This window comes from Bombina bombina, chromosome 2 (genome assembly GCF_027579735.1).
Source record: "Bombina bombina isolate aBomBom1 chromosome 2, aBomBom1.pri, whole genome shotgun sequence".
NCBI lineage: Eukaryota > Metazoa > Chordata > Amphibia > Anura > Bombinatoridae > Bombina > Bombina bombina.
Window position 1 is genome coordinate 215287612 of NC_069500.1, and position 9926 is coordinate 215297537.

Sequence of the window (9926 nt, forward strand, 5' to 3'; positions counted from 1 at the left end):
ACACCAAAGTGCTTGTTGACACACTCTGGTTATTAGAGTTAACCAACTGGCTCTCTCCGGTTCTCACTCTCCCCACTTCAGCGGTATGGTAGTGACAGGCTCACTCCATAAGGATATAAGGGCAATGATTTGGATAAAACAAAGTCCTTTATTAAAATCTTGTTCGCATTGCATTTAACCCCTTAACGACCAACGACGTATGGGGTACGTCCTGCAAAAAAATGCAGTTAATGACCAAGGACGTACCCCGTACGTCGTTGGTCTTTGAAAGCAGTGGAAGCGATCCTGATCACTTCCAACTGCTTTCATGTTATAGCAGTGATGCCTCGATATTGAGGCATCCTGCTATAACATTTTTTAAGCCGTCCGATGCAGAGAGAGCCACCCTTGTGGCCCTCTCTGCATCGGCCATCGATGGCTATGGTTCGTTGGTGGGTGGGAGCTGATCCAGGGAGGCGGGTGGGTGGCCATCGGTGGGAAGGGGGGCGGGATCGAGTGCGCGCGCGGGAGTGGGAACCCTACACTATGGAACAACAAGTAAGGTGGTACTTGGTGGGAGAAAGGGTGGGAACATTATACATTTTAAGGATCTGGGAGGGTGGGAGGTTGGGGGTTGAGGGGGGGCAGCTACACTACAGAAAATAGTAGTTTTAAAATAATAAAATAAAACATTTGATAAAAACATTTGATTTCAAACTGGGTACTGGCAGACAGCTGCCAGTACCCAATATGGCGCATAATAAGGCAGAGAGGGGGGTTAGAGAGCTGTTTGGGGGGGGATCAGGGAGGTTGGAGGCTAAGGGGGGATCCTACAGAGCAGAATTATTATTATTTATTTTTTTTTAAATCCCCAAAAAACTCTTATTTTAGTACTGGCAGACTTACTGCCAGTACTTAAGATGGCGGGGACAATTGTGGGGGAGGGAAGAGAGCTGTTTGGGAAGGATCAGGGGGTGTGATGTGTCATGTGGGAGGTTGATACCTACAGTAAAGCTAAAATTACCCTACAAGCTCCTGCAAGCTCCCTAATTAACCCCTTCAATGCTGGGCATTATACACGTGTGGTGCGCAGTGGCATTTAGCGGCCTTCTAATTACCAAAAAGCAAAGCCAAAGCCATATATGTCTGCTATTTCTGAACAAAGGGGGATCCCAGAGAAGCTTTTACAACAATTTATGCCATAATTGCACAAGCTGTTTGTAAATAATTTCAGTGAGAAACCTAAAATTGTTAAAAATTTAACGCTTTTTTTTATTTGTTCGCATTTGGCGGTGAAATGGTGGGCATGAAATATACCAAAATGGACCTAGATCAATACTTTGGGTTGTCTACTACATTATACTAAAGCTAAAATTAACCCTACAAGCTCCCTACAAGCTCCCTAATTAACCCCTTCAATGCTGGGCATAATACACGTGTGGTGCGCAGTGGCATTTAGCGGCCTTCTAAATACCAAAAAGCAATGCCAAAGCCATATATGTCTGCTATTTCTGACAAAGGGGATCCCAGAGAAGTATTTACAAACCATTTATGCCATAATTGCACAAGTTGTTTGTAAATAATTTCAGTGAGAAACCTAAAGTTTGTGAAACAATTTGTGAAAAAGTGAACAATTTTTTTTATTTGATCGCATTTGGTAGTGAGATGGGTTGTATGAAATATACTAAAATGGGCCTAGATCAATACTTTGGGATGTCTTCTAAAAAAAAAATATATACATGTCAAGGGATATTCAGGTATTCCTGAAAGATATCCGTGTCCCAATGTAACTAGCGCTAATCTTGAAAAAAAGTGGTTTGGAAACAGCAAAGTGCTACTTGTATTTATTACCCTATAACTTGCAAAAAAAGCAAAGAACCTGTAAACATTGGGTATTTCTAAACTCAGGACAAAATTTAGAAACTATTTAGCATGGGTGTTTTTTTGGTAGTTGTAGATGTGTAACAGATTTTGGGGTTCAAAGTTAGAAAAAGTGTGTTTTTTTCCATTTTTTCCTAATATTTTATCATTTTTTTTATAGTAAATTATAAGATATGATGAAAATAATGGTATATTTAGAAAGTCCATTTAATGACGAGAAAAACGGTATATAATATGTGTGGGTACAGTAAATGAGTAAGAGGAAAATTACAGCTAAACACAAACACCGCAGAAATGTAAAAATAGCCTTGGTCCCAAACGGACAGAAATTGGAAAAGTGCTGTGGTCCTTAAGGGGTTAAAGGGACACTAAACCCAATTTTTTTTCTTTCATGATTCAGACAGAGCATGCAATTTTTTTTTTTTAAATATTTTATTTATAACAACAATGAATACAATCTCCATAGCGACAAAAAAAGAACAAGAGATATTTTAGTTTGTCATATATGTTATGTTAACAGAAGAAAAGAAAAGCGAGAAACAATATCAACAACCATGAAGTATATATTACATTTCATATATACAATAGATTAACCCGGAATTGTCCACCTATTTGGTCATTTCTCATTGTTGGAGTTTTTTTGTTTTGTTTTTTTTTATTAAAAAAAATAAAACAAAAGCAACAAAAAAAAAAAAAAAAAAAAGGAGGGGAAGGGAAGGGTGGCCATCTCTCATTCACCTTCGCCCAGCTACCAGATGCCTAGTAAGATTAGTTCAGAGTTTTGAAATGGGAAGATCATATATTCTTTTTCATTTTCAGGGAGTGATTTAATATATACTGCCCATTTATTGAAAAAATTCCTTATGTCCTCTTCATTGTCTATGTCTGTATCTTTTTGCTCTAATAAGCATTGTTTTTTTTAGACAGTTTTGGATTTCGCATACGCTGGGCGCTGAGCGCGTTTTCCATTTTTTACAAATTAAGTATCTAGTAGCTAATATCGAGACAGAGATCAAGTTATCATTGGGGTGGCGTTCAGTTAGATTATTGTTACATAATATAATTTGATATAGAGTAAGAGGTTACAGGGGGAATTTTCAGCACCTTATTCAACCAATATTCAAGCCTGCACCAAGTATTTCTTACTTTTGGACAGAACCAAAACATGTGTTCTAAGTTGGCTGCCAGGGAGTGAGCATTTGGGGCATTTATCAAAGCTTGAGTTGTGAACCCTGCGGGCCCGTTTCCGGAGTAAAATATGCCCTATGAAGAATTTTGATATGTGCATCCCGCCAAGTAGCTGAGAGAGTTGTTTTTTTTCACTTTGACTTATAGAATGTTGCACTGTTTTTGAGTCTACCCCCATTGTGTTCTGACAGTGAAGTCCATGTTTGAGCAAGTCCCTTGCTAAATTCTGGTTGCCCCTGCTAATAGCCAAAAGATGGATAGCATACAGAGATACAGAGCATGCAATTTTAAGCAACTTTCCTAATTTACTCCTATTATCAAATTTTCTTCAGTCTCTTGGTATCTTTATTTGAAATGCAAGAATGTAAGTTTAGATGCCGGCCCATTTTTGATGAATAACCTGGGTTATTCTTGCTGATTGGTGGATAAATTCATCCACCAATAAAAGTGCTGTCCTAGAGTCTGAACCAAAAAAGGGCTTAGATGCTTTCTTTTTCAAATAAAGATAGCAAAGTGAATGAAGAAAAAATTGATCATAGGAGTAAATTAGAAAGTTGCTTAAAATTGCATGCTCTATCTGACTCACGAAAGAAAAAAAAATTGTATTCAGGTGTCCCTTTAATTCTGTTGTTGAAATGAGCAGAGATGCAGTACTGGGAGCTAGCTAAACACATAGGGGCATATCTATCAAGCTCCATATGGAGCTTGATGCCCTGTGTTTCTGGCGAGCCTTCTGACTCGCCAGAAACACAAGTTATGGATCAAAAAGTTATGTTCAAAAAATTCTTTCTAGACTAGAGGACTTAGAAAACCGCAGTAGAAGGAATAACATTAGAATAATTGGTCTCCCAGAGGAGAAACAGTACGAGAATCTATCTTTCTTTATCTCAGATACCTTAACTGCAGCTCTTAATTTTCCACCCTCAAATCACCATATAGTGGGTAGAGAGGGCACACCGGGTGGGTTCACCCCGCACACTGAACCAAATGTTATTAGACCCAGACCTGTCATTGCAAAGTTGCTCAACTATCAGATAAAGTTGCTCTTTTACAAAAAAATTCGGAAATCTCAGCCACTCATCATTAATGGTGTTAAGATCCTTATGTTTCAGGATTTTTTGGCCGAGACAGCCTCTAAGAGGAGAGATCTTGCGCCTATGTGTACCAAATTCATAAATAAGGGATTCGATGCCACCATATTATACCCTGTCCAAACTTAAAGTCACAGTAAATGACAAAGTACATTTTTTCTCTGAGGCTGGTGCAGCGGAGGAAACTTCTTTGCATCCTTGAATCCCCATCACCGGAAAGGTCAGTCCTTCCTTAATTAGTCATAATTTAGTAATTGGAGATACATCCCCAGGGCAGGGGGCTATGGAAATACTGGGCTTGCCCACAAATTCTTGTTTTTTTTTTTTTTTTTTTTCCTCTTTCTTTTCTCTCTTTTTCTTTTTTCTCCCTCTCCCTTCCCTCTCTCTCTCTCTCCCACCCTCCCCCTCCGTAAATTGTTGACTAAATATATTAGAAAGTGAAAAATTTAAGATATTTCCGTGGAATGTGGGAGGGATCTCTACACCCATTAAACGTAAAGCCATATTTAACCCCCAACTGAGAAAATTTCAAACAAGATTATAGGATTTATTCAAGAAACACATCTTAAGCGCAGAAGAATCTCGTAAACTTAAAGCGTCCTGGGTCAGAGAAGTATTCTTCTCACCTAGTTTTGGGAAAAAGAGAGGTGTAGGCTTATTCTGATAGAGGAAAATTATTCAGCTTGAAGTTGTGCACTGTGAGCCTGATCCAGGAGGAAGATATGTTTTACCTAAAAGTAAGATTGCTAAGGTAATGTACACCTTATGTAATATATATGATCCTAACACCTTCGACATAGAATTTTTGAATAAAATACACTCTAAATTACTTCTTTATGCCGAAGGGTATTTAATTTTAGGCGGGAATTTTAATATGGCACCGCAGTGCCCGTTAGATAGACTTCGAGATAATACGAAACAGAAAAGACAAAAGAAGGATAATTTAGAAAGTAAAATGTTCAATAAACTAACACAAAATTTAGCACTACGTGACTATCAGGAGAAGCCAGAACCCAGACGTTTCTCGAATTCACTTGTCTTTCAAAAGCACATAAGACTCTTTCCCATATTGATCTTTTTTTGATAGACAAACGCTTAGGTACATTCAACGGCTCAGGCAGGAATTGCCCCTATCCTTCTATCAGACCATGCCCCTGTCACCTTGACTATCCAGCTTAAACCTTTGAAATCATAGTACCTTCGTTTCCATTTCCCATATTTCTTAGCCTCTGACATGAAGTTCAAATCAGTGTCTCAAATCTAAATATGAGGAATTTTTGCATTTTAATTCTAATTATATAGACCGCCCTGCTACACTCTGGGAGACCACCAGGCAGTCCTCAGAGGTGAAATTCTTGCTGTATTAATATAATCTTAAACTAAGAAATTGAGGGACTAAGAGAAAAAGAAATGCAAAAAACACTTTCCAATTCGTATAATAAATTTCTGTTTGCAGAAAAACACCTTAAACTGGTCCAAATATGTTCATAGCTAAAGATGCTCGAGACACGTTCAATTCTGGACTCAACAAACATATAAGATCTAAAAATCCAAGCCAAACTATATAGATTCGGTAACAAGTCTGGAAAAATGCTGGCGCGATTAGTTCAGAATGAAAAAAAAACAAGTATACATTGAGGAAATTGTAAATAAGGATAAGCGAATTTCAAATCCTGATGAATTGCATCTGCCTTTATGGAGTATTATCAGAGGCATTTATTCATGCAAAGGATATGATAGTGAAAAAGCTGCAGAGTTTTGGAGTAAAATCGTGGTGCCCCTCATTAACAGAGGAGTGCATTAGTGGTCTTAACTCCCCCATCTCTATCCAGGAAGTAGGTAGACGTGATCTCTAAACTTCCTAGTAATAAAGCGGCAGGCCCCTGATGGGCTACCCAAATGAATTTTACAAGATCCTATCTGCGGAAATCTCCCCTTATTTATAACAAATTTATATAATGACATTTACATCAATGGAAATCCCGTTACATTCCTCATTTTCTTCCTCATTTACCACGTTAATACTTACGGGAGGAAAGGGACCCGTCAAAAAAGGAATCATATAGGCCAATAGCCTTACTTAATTCTGACTATAAGATCTTAACTTCTATCCTAGCCCCCAGACTTCATCTTATTCTTCCCAAAATTATTCACTCAGACCAAGCTGGTTTTCTTAATAATCGGAATTCCTCGGCAAAAATCAGAGAAGTTTTAACCACCCTTGAATACTTTGAAAAAAATCTCACAGATAAAAAGGAGAGAGGGAATCTACAGGGACATGGCTATCCTTTCCATTGATGCAGAAAGCATTTGACTCTGTTACCTTTAAACATTTAAACACCTCCATGCTTAAATTTGGAATTAAGGGTAAATATCACTGGAAAGAGGAACACGCCAAGGATGCCCTTCTCTCCCCACTTCTCTTGATGTTGCTATTGAGCCCTATGAGATTAAGATTGGATTATACGCTGATGATGTGCTGTTATATATATCCAACACTAACACTAACATTCCTAAGCTCATACAGTTAATTGATCAATACGGTACTTTTTCGGGATATAAGATTAACGCATCCAAATCAGAAATCTTATGAATTCAGAAGGAATAACGATTCATGTGTAGATAACCCGTTCAAAGTAGTGAAAGAGCTCCTTTAGATATCTAGGGATACATATTCCGGTAAAGTCTGGGGATCTCTATGAATATAACATACCCCCAATTATGAAACAAATTAGAGACAAACTTAGAGTTTGGCACAGTTTACCATTATCACTTTCAGGGCGAATCGCTGTTTGGTAAATGGTTCTTCTCCCGAAATTATTATACATACTCCAGAACGTTCCACTAATTCTATATGAAAAGAATGTACGCTTGCTGAATAGTTCAATAGGGTTATTTTCTCTGGCAGGGGAAAAAAGCAAGGATTTCGGCAAACTAAACTTTCCCTTCCACGTGATTATGGAGGTCTGGCACTCCCAGATATTAGAGCTTACAAATCTTAGTTTTCTGGCACGGATAGCAACAGGATGGATCTTATCTAAGGATTACATCTTAAATAATCATCTTGAATCGAATATGAGTCGACCCCATATCTCCCCGTAGCTCTCCTTCATTCTTTCATCTAAAGAGATACCACCAGAGATCAAGGGATTTAAAACGTTTGTTAATCCGATCAAAGCTTGGTGGAAAGATATCAAAACTCCTCACAGGTCAATCCTAGGATATCTAACTACTTACCTTTGATAGGGTAATCCAAGATTCCAACCTGGATTGCAACTCTGAGGTTTTCTCCCGGTGGCACGGAGAATGGCCTAAATATGTTATCTCTGCTGACCGAAAGGGGATAGTAAAACAGATCAAAACTTTTCAAGAGCTGAAATCGAAGGTTTAACTTGCTTAACAAGGACTTCTTTGCCTACCTTGCAGATAAGACACTTCCTTTCTGATCTGACGTCGAGAAAACCAGGCGGGTCCTGGACATTTAGGCCCAGTTAGAGAAAATGGCTCATACTCAATAGAACTGGTCAGACGTCCATTTCTAGTGCGTATCATCTTTTGCCATTAATAAGGGAAACTCCAATATTGGCAAAGTCATGCTTTAAAATGGTCGGCAATCTTAGAACAGAACTTGGTAGACTCACAAAATATTACAGCACGTCCATAAGTAAAGTAGCAAAGATTACCTTATCTGCTACATGGCGGGGAAGCACATATCAAATTATTACATGGAGCATATTTCACCCCGGAGAAAGGTCACAGGATGACAACTTAGAAATTTGACAGATGTCCAAAATTGCTCACTTCCAGCCAGTCTGACCTTGTACATATGTTTTTGGGCTATGTCCAAAAATCAGAAAAGTATGGGGCAAACTAGAATACTGGCTAAATATTGTCTTGAAAATCCCTTCAGTGACTTTTTCCCTTTTATCAGATAATACTTTGTTTTGGACAATTTTAACAGAAGTGTCATCCGCAGGGATTAAGCTGATCTCTACCTCTATTCTAGCTACTAGGAATTTGATATGTAAAAAATGGAAAATGCGTTCTGTACCCAGTATCTCTGAAATCCAGAACTGCTTGAAAAAACAATGCGTGTTAGAACAGAAGGACACAATATTTAGATAACGAAGAGGACATAAAGAGTTCTTCAAGAAATGGGCAGTCTAATTCATATCACTTTGTGAGAATGAAATTGACTATAATGATCTTCCCCTTCCGAAAATCAGAATTGGTTTTTACTGGAGTTGGTAGCGGGGAGTGGGGGGGATAGAGACGGGACATTCCTCTTCTTCAAACAAATCTTGGTTCCCTTTCCTTTTTTTTTTTTGGTCTCTTCTTTTTTTCTCTCTGTTCGCTTTCTCCCTTTTTATAGGTATGAGTTGGTAGGGAGGGCCACACTGGCTTTAGGTTGTAAAGCGATGAGGTCTATCAGAATATAAACTACCATTGGTATAGAAACAGGATCCCGGGCTAAAATTAAAGTACAACATCAAGGAATAAAAATAGTAAGGATTAGCTCGGTAATAACAGAGAAACAATTGTGTTGCCAAGGCTATTTCAGGCATTATATGCATGTTAGACCCAAGCTAGCTCAGAGAATATTTTTTTTTCTTCTGGACTATATTATAGCCCCCTTGGAGCAAGGTCGTATCAAGACTTGGTCTTCTATATGCTGGAATATAGGGGTTGCTTTTTTTTTCCCCTTCTTTTTTTCTCTCCTTTTCCTTCCTAGGGGGGTAATTGTGTGTGTGTGAATTCTTGTTTAGTTAAAAAAAAAAAAAAAAAAAAGTTCAACAGTGAAGGTTCGATCTAAGGTAGGATATGCTGTAATTATATAGTGAATTTCAACTGTTTAAGTTCCCTATTAAATATCTCCGACCATAGAAAGTATTGGCACGTGGGGACTTAGGTTCTCGATACAGAAGGATCTGTTTATATAGTATCAGTCTCTTAGTTTAAAAATAAACTACCTGTGACGACTGTTAAAAAAAAAATAATAATTAAAAAAAAAAAAATTGATGCTCTATCTGAATCACGAAATAAAAAATTTGGGTTCCGTTGTCCCTTTAACTCGTAATATGAGTGCACATTAGGGTGCACTGATATTACAAAGTGGAATACAAATATCGCTTTAGCGAAAGCAATATTATTGCGCTCAACTTATAATCTGACCCTTAGTCAGGAGATCACAGTAACAGCAGTGGTCTTTAGACCATTTTTCAATATTGTTTACTAGAATCTAAGCAAAAATATACACCTTTTTTCTTTTACAGTTTTTGGTGCTGCTGTCACACGCCATGAATATATTAATATAATAATGATAGTATATGTGAATCTGCTGGGCCCTGCTGAAAAAAACAGTAAATAATATATGTTGTGTCACTTGCTGAAATTTGACTTACAATAGGGTTTTAAATATAGGTAGCAAAAAAGCTCAAAATTAGCTCAGCATTGGGGTGTAAAAAGGCTTAGCAACGAAAGGGTTAAATATTAAAAAATATTTTATTGGGAAAGGGCTTGTAAAGTATATATATATATATACTATATAAATATTATATATATATATATATGTACATATATGTATATACATGTGTATATACTGTATGTGTTTATACGTGTTCATATGTACTTATATACATATATACATATTTAAACACATACATACCTTTGTATATACATATATGTTCATATATATGTATATATATATATATATATATATATATATATACACACCATACACATATTTAGACGTACTATATATATATATATATATATATATATATATAT